The sequence below is a fragment of the Dipodomys spectabilis genome, unplaced genomic scaffold (genome assembly GCF_019054845.1).
Source record: "Dipodomys spectabilis isolate Male_0828 unplaced genomic scaffold, ASM1905484v1 ptg000001l, whole genome shotgun sequence".
Lineage (NCBI taxonomy): Eukaryota > Metazoa > Chordata > Mammalia > Rodentia > Heteromyidae > Dipodomys > Dipodomys spectabilis.
Genome location: NW_024870678.1, coordinates 22286233 through 22296853, shown reverse-complemented (window position 1 = coordinate 22296853; position 10621 = coordinate 22286233). Strand labels below are relative to the sequence as shown.

Genomic DNA, 10621 nt, shown 5'->3' with positions numbered 1-10621 from the left:
GCATAGAGCTTGGGTAATATGTTCTCTAAAAAGAGAAGATATCTATCATTTGTTATGAAATAATATATTCCATTTGTGGCCATATTTTATACATTTCTTAGTTCAAAGTTAGACAGGCAGCTAAATTTAGATCAACATACATGCCTTTGCTTTGCAACTAAGATTACATGCTTGGCACCTGTGCTCATCAAATAAAACCCCTATAAAATTATTTTCCATTTCATTTGTAGCCTCATTGACTTAAAACTATTGTCCCTTATTCTTAAAATAAATTATTTTAATTTTATTTCATTTTATTGTGATTTTAAATGAATGCCTTTTTTAGAAATAGCTAATCATTTTTACACATACAATACAAATTTAAAAATCAGCATCCACAGACTATGCTCTTAGGCAGAGGCAGGATTGCAAATTTGAGGCTAGCCTGGGCTAGTGAGCTCTAGGCCAGATTAGTCTTCATATTAGAACCTATTTTTTTTTTAAATAGGAGACTAAAGGGATGGATAAGACATCTATGCTCTTTTCCACCTCCGATTTCAAATTCCTTCTTGACAACTATCTACTCTGTCCTTCAAAAATAAAATAAGAAGATAAAACTTATAGACCACTGTGGGAACTTAATTTTTTAAACTTCAAGTTTCATAACTTTTAGTCAGACCTTAACAAATTTTCTTTAGTGATGACTGGTCAGTTTAAGGAATTTTAAACTCAAATAACAATATTTCTTAATTGAAATAACAATATTCCTTAATTTTATAAGAAGTTCTAATAAATAATAATAACACAGGAGAATGCTTAATATGCATCCAGCCTGGAAGGACTGAAGCCAAAATGAACATCCCTGAACTCTGGATGAACAGTTCATTTACATGTGGATTTGCTCATTGAATTTGAAAAGTGTGTTGTTAAATCCATGGAGAAAAGAGCTAAGTTCCTGTCTGTACTGATTTGTATCCAAACCATAAAGAAACTAAATATTAATTTTGGAATATAAATTCATTAAATTACATATTTTGCTATTTTTCATTATGGGAATACTGACTTCAAAATGTCTTCTAACAATACTAAGAAAAACAAAATAACATATTCATCTTGTACACTTTAAAACTATGCCCTCCAATATCTAATAGACATTAAAATATTGCATAATGACAATGCTAATCTCAAATCAATATTTCTATTAGTTCTTATAAATAAATGGAAGATTTTCCATGCCAATGAATTCAAGCCACAATTACATATTTTTGTATTTATCATTCAATGACTCTTTAGCTTAAATCTAAAAGTTAAGTGGGATGAAAGGAATAAAAAGTTCATGGGAGGAAGGGAACAGAATGAACAATAACTGAGAGGCTGGAAGAAGCTCTTGAAGAGGATCTGTGGATGGAATGTAATGAGGGACAAGGCAGTGAAAGAGATTTGTGAAGTTAGCAGGGGCAGGATCATAGGCAATAATATTATGCCTTACTAGGGATTTTGGCCTGCGTGTTAAGAGCAAGACACTGTCCAATCTGTGGATGTCTAGGCCATCTCCTAGTTAAGCAATGCTGGAAAAGGCTGACAAATTTCTCTTTTTGAGAGATGGGGAGTGGAGCAGGCACACTGACTCTGATGTGTCTATAAAATGTTTGAGCTGGGGGCATAAGACTCAAATCAGGTCGGAAGAAGTGCGGCGCTGGCGGGGCCGACCTGAGCGGCTGGAGGCAAGATGCAGGACCCCAATGCAGACACTGAGTGGAAGGACATCTTATCCAGAAAAGGCATCCTGCCCGCGAAGGAAAGTCTAAAAGAGTTGGAAAGGGAGGCAGAAGAGGAGGAACAGCGAATCCTCCAGCATTCAGTAGTGAAAACGTATGAAGATATGACTTTGGAAGAGTTGGAAGAGAATGAAGATGAATTGAATGAGGAGGATGAACGGGCTATTGAACTGTACAACAGTGAAGACTGGCTGAGTGGAAAGAAACTCAACTGAAGAATAAGTTTGGAGAAGTTTTGAAGATCTCAGGAAAGGATTATGTTCGAGAAGTTTCCAAAGCTGGTGAAGGCTTGTGGGTAGTCTTGCACCTTTACAAACAAGGGATTCCCCTGTGTGCCCTTATAAATCAACACTTCAATGAGCTTGCCAGGAAGTTTCCTGATGTCGAGTTTATCAAGGCCATTTCAACAACCTGCATACCAAACTACCCTGACAGAATTTGCCCACTATATTTGTATACCTTGGAGGTGATATCAAGGCACACTTCATTGGTCCCCTGGTGTTCGGTGGAATGACTCTGACAAGAGATGAGCTGGAGTGGAAACTATCCCAATCTGGAGAGATCAAGACAGACCTAGAGGAAAACCCCAAGAAACCCACTGAAGACAAGCTGCTATCCTTAGTGCGGGGCTCTGTCCCCAAGAGGAGCATCAGCAGCTCCAACAGTGACTGAACTCTCACAAGGCTTCAGCAGCCATAACTTTCGAACTTTTTTGATGTGACATATAATCTGGATATATCTTCAGAAGAAAAAAGAAAGAGCAAATCTTTTTTGTTTTTTAGCCTTTTCACAACTATACTTTAAATGTTATATATTTCAGAAACTAATGCTGAGAATTACATTAAATTTCTGGAAAATCAAAAAAAAAGACTGTAATCATAGAATTTGGGAGGCCAGGGCAGGAAGCTGGGACAGGAAAATCATGAGTCTGAGAACAGCAGTGATAAAGTTCTTTCAGCCCCCACATCTTTACCAACATCTGTGGTTTCTTGATGGTAGACATTTTGCCTAGAGTGAGATGGGATCTCCATGTAGTTTTGATTTGCATTTCACTGAAAATTTTTAATGTGTTTATTGACAATTTATGCTTTTTCATAGGTTTAGATATGTCTTTTAAATATAACCTTCTTGGTTATATTAATAGCTAAATGTTTCATGTGGTACAATAGGTACAGAGTCTGGGAGGGCTGCAATTGGGAAAGAGGGTTGGGTTTTGACTGACTGGAACTCCAGCTTAAGCATTTAATTCTATGTTCTCTCCTTTACGTTGAAGTGCTCAAATGCAGACTAAAAACAAAAGTTGCAGGTTGAAAATATGGCATTTGACTATATTCATTTTCTCCTTGCTTTCTATCCTTAATTTCCCCTCAGTTTACCTATACTCCCTTTACCCCCAAGAGACTAAGAACAAAATGTTCTTTGAAAATTGTTAAGTAGGGTCAACAACTGCTATAGTGATGAATACATTTGCCAGGAATTATTGTTATAATGGGACTTTCAATAAGAACAGACTCTTTATGCTACTACTCTTAGCAGGCATTAAATCAAAAAGAGCAAAGGAAAAGGAAAAGCTCTGAATTCAAGCATATAAACATATCACCTCCCTTTCTAGTTTCTTGCCAATTTCCTGAATCTTGTCAGTATATATTGTGAGTGTTATAAGATTTAGGAGGTTTCTGGTAAGGAAAATTATTTGTACTTTTGAAAGAGAGTATGTGAGGAAATGGGAAGTTAAAGGCTAATTGCTTTGCCCAAGCAGGAACAAAACTGGGCTGCTGTTCAAAATTTCTTTTTAATTTTGATGCTAAATTAGCTTTTAAAATCATAGCAAAGGGGGAAACTAAGTAATTCTCTATGATACAGAAGAAGTAATAAGAAACCATTTATTACTTTTAATAGAGAAAACAAATTTCCCTAAATAAAAGTATGTGGAAGAAAAATTGCTTTATCATTCAGAAATATTTTCAACCTGAAAAGTTTTAGATTTCTGGCCAGGCAATGGTGGTTCACACCCGTAATCCTAGCTATTCAGGAGGCTGAGATTTGAGGATGGCAGTTTGAAATCAGCCCAGCAGCAAGGTCCATGAGACTTTTATCTCCAGTTAACAACCAGAAAACTGGAAGTGGCTCCGGGGCTCAAAGTGGTAGAACATTAGTCCTGAACAAAAGAACTCAAGTACAGCAGCCAGGCCCTAAATTCAAGCCCCACAACTGACAAAAAAATATAGTGTAACTGTGACCCCTCTGTACATCCCCTTGACAATTAAAAAAAAAGAAAGTGAAATGCAAAAAAAATATAGTTCATGTGGGCACAAAACACCTAATTGCATGTAAATAAAACTTTTGAAGATATTCATCTATTTGTCCATCTAAAATTTCATATTAGATTTAAGGGGAGTCTGAAATTGTTTTCAAATAGATTTTGAACCATATCAAATTTGTTCCTTTCTGGTTGATAAGGAGAGAATATCAACAGTATCATAGTCACGATAAGCACATAGTGTATGATATGCAAGTGATAGCTTCTTTCTAAACAAATGGATGAGCCTGAAAACTCAGGCATGTATTTACTCTGCTATGTCTGAGAAATGAATTATAGAAGGAACATCAAAAGCAAGCCAGCTTCCAATATTAAACAAATATTAAACAAGTTTTTGATTGCAAATTAAATATTATTCAAACACAAATGCTTATCTCAGTTGAGTTCTTTGCATTTCCTTGTAGTGTCAATGAAAACTAACTGTAGATCATTCAGAATAATCATTGGGTTGGTATTCTAAAATTGTCAGTCTTTATTTATAAAGATCAATTAAACACCAGCCAAACAGGGAGAAAGATCTTTGCGTAAGGGTTTACCTCCAATTACTGAAAGCAACTTTGGATTTTTTTGCCCCTCAATTTTATTTTCAAATATTATAAAAATAAAAGACCAGGGCAAGTTCATGAACTTTAAAGTAAATAAAATTTAACTTTCTAGAAGGAAGCATCGAATTTAAGGTTGAATGTTATTTTATACCTTCTTGAAATTTGAAGCTGACCATACTTAATACAAGTTGCATTTTTCATATTCACTATCATTAGTGCTCTTATTGTGGAGTTTTTGTTTTTTTACCTTTGGAAGTGTTATGAGTTCAGATTTATGCATTAGAGGCCAAGTGACTTGGAAGTTTTGATCATCAAGGTGATATATAGGGGGTTACTGTTATATAAGTAAGGTAGTAAGTACATTTCTTGCCACACTTATTACCCTTTCCCTCATCTGTAATCTTATAGTCAAAGTGTTCTCAATGTTCAGGTAGGACAGGGTAGTGAGTGTTGCAGTATAGTTTCTCATCACTAGACCGGCTTAGTTGTCAAAATTTTGCTCATATTCTCAGGGTATGATGTCTGATTTCCAGCATCACACAGAGAAGGAAAACTGGAGTCTCTTGTATTTCTTGTATATGGGTTAAAGTTAAGTGGGTTGAACATAAGTCTGATGAAGGGTCAGGTGTCCACTTCTGCACTACTTCAAACTTAGAAGTTTTTCTTCTTTGTGTACTGGAACCCATAGCTGGCTGCTTGGTGCTTTTAGTCTATGGATCAGCTAGATTCCCACTTGTTTCATCCACAGTCAGCAGATAACTACTGAATGTCAGTACTCAGTCAGCCACTGGTAGGTGTTGTTTCTCCAGCAAGTCTCAAGCTATGCAACTTGCTCTAGATAGGAAAAGTAGAGCACAGACCATCATGTGTTCCATTGCCCAGGGACCCAGAGTTGCTTTAATTTCTCACCTTTCCTACATGAAAGTCCCTCCCTGTCCATGACCACCTATCACAGCTGCTGAACTGTAAGATTCTGTAACTGAGAGTTTCAGGATTCCTGAGCTGAAAGTATTTCTTGTTTTACAAGTCCACAGTCTCAAATTCTGCTTCTCATGTATGCTAATTCAAAATAAAATAAAATATTGTTAAATGAAAATAACTACCCCTCACCTGCCTGGATTCTGATCTCCAAAGCCAGTTGGCAGTTCTTGGACAGTAAGCTCTCTACCAGCCAAGTGCCAAGTACTTTGTTGCAGAAAATGATTCTCAGGCATGAAATTTCTATCACAGTGCAGGACAGAACCACTGAGTGCTGCATCTTTCACTTCTCTTCCTCCTGCTAACTTCTTAGCTCACCTGCCTCAGAGCCTCTCCCTCTCCATGAACTTCTTGCCATCTCCTTCCTAAGCTCTATATTAGGTGTTTCAAACATTCTTAACTGTGATTTCTCCCTTTTCAAGACCCAACAATCTCAGTCTCAAACAGGATACCCTAACTCAAGATGACAGTTCATCACATGAAATATGAAGAATAAAAATATGAAGAATATGAAGAATATTATGAAAAATATGAATAATATGAAGAAATATGAAGAATAAAAAGCTGCACCATCAGATGCTGACCTGTCATGCTGGGGGGTCACTGCCCCACTTGGTCCACATACTTGGGTTGAAGGGTTGTAGGGATATCCCATGGCTAGGTCTGTCATGATGCTTACTTTGTGGTGGAGGTTACATGTTCTCCTCCCCATTAGCAGAGCTGTGGGTAGTCATAAACTATTTAATATATTCTGTGATCTTTCTGTTTTACTATACTTTTCTGCTGTCTTGTTCCCCTTCTGTGGTTCTTGGCACTTTCCTTCTCTGGTTTTTCTGAACATTGTTCCTCTTTGCTACCCAGATTCTTTTTATTCACAAAGTCTGTTTAAGGTAGCTGCTACTCCACCATCTTGCTGCTTTTTTCTGACTGTCACTTTTAAGAAAAGCCTTTTACTTTTCACTATAAAGACCTCTTTATTTACTGTGCTCTTTCCTGCCTGCTAGATGATCTTTTCACTGCTGTGATGATACTATAGTACTAAACACTGTATCAAGCAAGAACCAAAGCCACCACAACTTCACCAACTGCTGCCTGCCCACTAGTAACACTTTTTATCCTGCATTTAAAAACCTCATGGGATAAGTAAGTTCATGACTCTCATTTATAAACAGTTCTCTTTGCTTCCCAGTTATGACCTCCAATAGTTTCCTTAACTAGAATGACTATACATTGCTTTCTGCCAAAAGATATAACTTCATACCTTTTCTCAAGTTCCCTTGACTCCTTTCCTCAATAAAGTAATTTCTGAATGGCTTAACTGATTCCTGGGCAAATAATGTTTGTCTATCATGTTGAGGACACTTTGTTCATGAGACAGCTAAAATGGGTGCATCTATTTCTTACTCCTGAAGGAGTCAGCATTTGTCCTATTTCATTAAATCAAAGCCTTGAAGGTAGATGCTTCACTATATTCTTAATAGTTACCAATTCAATGCAAACTGAAATTTTATAAGTAACTGTGCCATTTTGTTGAAAAGCAAAATCTCATTGACTAGGTCAACCAAACCTCTTCCTATATTAGGTGTTTGCTTTACTGGTGGCCCCACAGTTCTCCCAAACAAGGAAGCACATGGTGTTTCCTGTCCTTCCTGTTACCTTGCAGGAAATGCTTACTTTGGGTAATCATGGATATACTAGATGGAAAAGCTAGCAGAGGAGACAGAGGAGAAGCTAACACCAAACCCAGATTTGGGGTAAGGCAGGGGTACTGCCTGGTAAGGTGTTTGTGTTTGGCTTTTTATATCCACTCCCCACCTGGTTCTTTTTCTAAGCCCAATATATACATAAACAGTAATCATGTACACTAGCACTACTTCGTGTAGATGAGAAGTCAAAATGTTAGGTGCTAATGTATTTTCACTTTATATATTTTCTTCCGAAAATTCCTACTATGCAAATTCACTATCCATTGAAAACAATAAATCATTTCATAACTACCAAAGTAAAAACTTTTCCACTCTGTTATTAGGAAAAAAAGGAAAACATAAATTCTACACTAGCATAAAATATATTCTATCTTTCTCTCTTTTTTTTTTTTTGGTCGGTGGTGGGGCTTGAACTCTGGGCCAAGCACTGTCCCTGATCTCTTCAGCTCAAGGCGAGCACTCTACCACTTGAGCCACAATGCCACTTCCAGTTTACAGGTGGTTAATTGGAGATTAGAATCTCACGTGCTTTCCTGTCTGGCTTTGAACTGCAATCCTCAGATCTCAGCCTCCTGAGTAGCTAGGATTACTGGCATAAGCCATCAGCGCCCAGCTTAATATTATTTTCAACACAGAGGAAAGAGTAAGATAAAAGTCAGTAGTGGTAAGAGAAAAACAATGAGGAGGCAGCAATGCTTTTTAAGAAATGTACTCAATTCCTTGCTCATGTAATTGTAACCCCACTGTATGGTATTTTCACAATAAAAAAACTTATTAATAAAAAAATCAGTAGTACTCACTACAAGCTGAATATGATGTTGATTCATATTCTCCAAGAAGCAGGCTTCAAGACAGAATTAGACATTTGGAAGGATTGTAGGGGAAAAATAAAGGAGGAGACAACAATGCTTGATAAGAAATGTACTTATTACCTTGCTCATATAACTATAACCCCTCCTCTGTACAGTATTCTCACAATAAAATACTTATTTTAAAAAAGAATTAGACATATAGGAAATACACTAAGAAGTGCTATTCTGAAGCACAAGAAAGTGGCTGCATAGAAGAAGCTGATAAGGGCCTTCAGATCATGCTGCAGTTTTTTTTAATACTTCTTCACTTGTACCCGATTTAAATTGTTTGATTTTTCTTATTTCTCATTATCAAACAAATAGAGTTAATTTGTCCCCAAAATTAATCATATTTTGCTCGCCGTCAGTGACTCATACCTATGACCCTACTACTCAGGAGGCTGAGTTAGGCAGAAATGCCTATGAGACTCTCCAAAAACAGCAAAAAGCAGAGCTGAAAGTGTGGTTCAAGTGGTAGAGTACCAGTTAAGAGCAAGGCCCAAGTTCCAACTATAGTACTTTCCCCCAAAAGGAAATATTTATAAGGAACAAACCATAAGAATGTCATAGAATATTTTCTTTATCTTCATCAAAACAAAATGCTGAAGTCAAAAAGAAATAACATAAGCTAAATATTAGATGTACTGTGAAATAATAAAAACAACTCTGTAACTTAAATACCCTTAAGGCACAAATTCCAGAAAAATTAAATATCTACTTGAAAGAAGTGTGAAATTTCCTTCTAAGTAAGAAAAAGATAGTAAAACTGACTATTTCTGTTATTTATATCTAAATCTAAGTGTTAAAGGAAACATTAATTTAATAAAACACTAGAAAGTGTTGACTGGGCACCCAAAGTGGCAGAGTCCAATTCCATCCTCATCACTTTCTAGATGTGTAGTCAGTTACTTAGTCATTCCATGTCTCAGTTCACTCATTTGTGCGGTATTTATACTAACTGGAATCTAATTACTATCATTTGTATCCATTGCAAAAGATCTATGAGAATTAATGGTTCATTTTTTGAATACCATAAACAATGGCTACATTAATTTAAAATATTACCTATTTTTGTATCTCATGAATATTTACATCATGAAGCAGAATGCCTCTAGCAAGCAAGTATGGCACCACATAACTGATAATAAACACCAAAACAAATCTCTGAGGTTCAAAAATCTCAGATACTTGTAACATGTTCTTTTTAAAAACCCTGACATTTTCAGTACAAAATTCATACTCAAAATGCATCCAATTAGGGTTTTTAAAACTTAACCACCTTCATATTAATTCTTGAATATGAAGGTAAGGAATTAGTATATGTCTAGGATAGTCCTAGCAGAGGATCACAATAGCTCAATAGCTATGTACGTATGACCATATAAAATGATGCTAATGGAGAGTTTTTTGGTTGTTGATTTTGTTTGTTTAGTTTTTTTCTTTTACATCAACTTTATTCTCAGAGCAACCTGTGTGAGTTAACCTACCCCCACATTGCCAACTGTTGTAGGAATCATATTCCTTTTTATATGTACCAAAATCTCATATTCAGCAATGAGTTCTGGGTTGCAAAAGAGGATTTACTGTTTGCAACTGTCTGTAAGGCTGTTGTTGTTTTTAATGTACTGTATGAAGTTCTTTCTTTTTTCATATATATTTTTATTGTAAAAATACTGTACCCTACATGAGTAGGGTAATGAGTACATTTCCTATGGAGCATTGTTACCTCCTCCCTTGTTTTTCCCCTACTATCCCTTCCTTCTCCACCTCCCCAAATCCTCCCTCTCCCTCCCCAAAATTGTAAAGTTGTTTTCAACATAGTGTCTTGTACATCTCATTGTTACAATCGGCCAACCTGTATCCTTGTTTTAGCAGTTTCTTATTTCTCTTCCCCTCTCCAAATTATAAAAATGTATATATATAAGATGCAGGACATCAGAATCAAATACAGTGAAAACAGGGGTTATACCATGGAGGAAGAGCATACAAAAGAAACAAAAAGTACATTATAAATACATTAAAAACAATAGCAAGAAAGAAAAACTACTTGTGTCCCTATCTTGGGGTTCATTTCACTTACTAGTTCTTTCTTTCTTTCTTTTTTTCCTTTGGTTTATCTCCTGTAGTCACTGTATTTGATTCTGGTATCCTGTGTCTTGTATATATGTTTATCTGATTTGGGGAAGGGGAAGGGAATAACAAAATGGTGAAACAAGGACAAAGCCTGAACCAATGCAATAGTGATACCCACAAGATATTAGGTTGGAAATAAACGTTACAAATTGGTGGCCGGGGCAGTGAGGGAGGGATAATAAAACATAATAAATTTTAATGTTCTATTTATTATCACAATGGACAAATACTATGACTATGATACTATAAAATATAAAACATAGATACTAAGTTAACAAAAAGATTATTACGCCATTGCAATCTAATTAGTATATTCAAATTTTAAATGTTT

The 10621-nt window shown here is 36.0% G+C and overlaps 2 pseudogenes; one reads left to right on the top strand and one right to left on the bottom strand.

Annotated features, from left to right (window-relative positions):
• The first annotated feature begins 1677 nt into the window (after positions 1-1677).
• Positions 1678-2429, top strand: LOC122123394 (annotated as a pseudogene).
• Positions 2430-9671: 7242 nt separating this feature from the next.
• On the bottom strand, positions 9672-9770 carry LOC122103543 (annotated as a pseudogene).
• Positions 9771-10621: the final 851 nt, after the last annotated feature.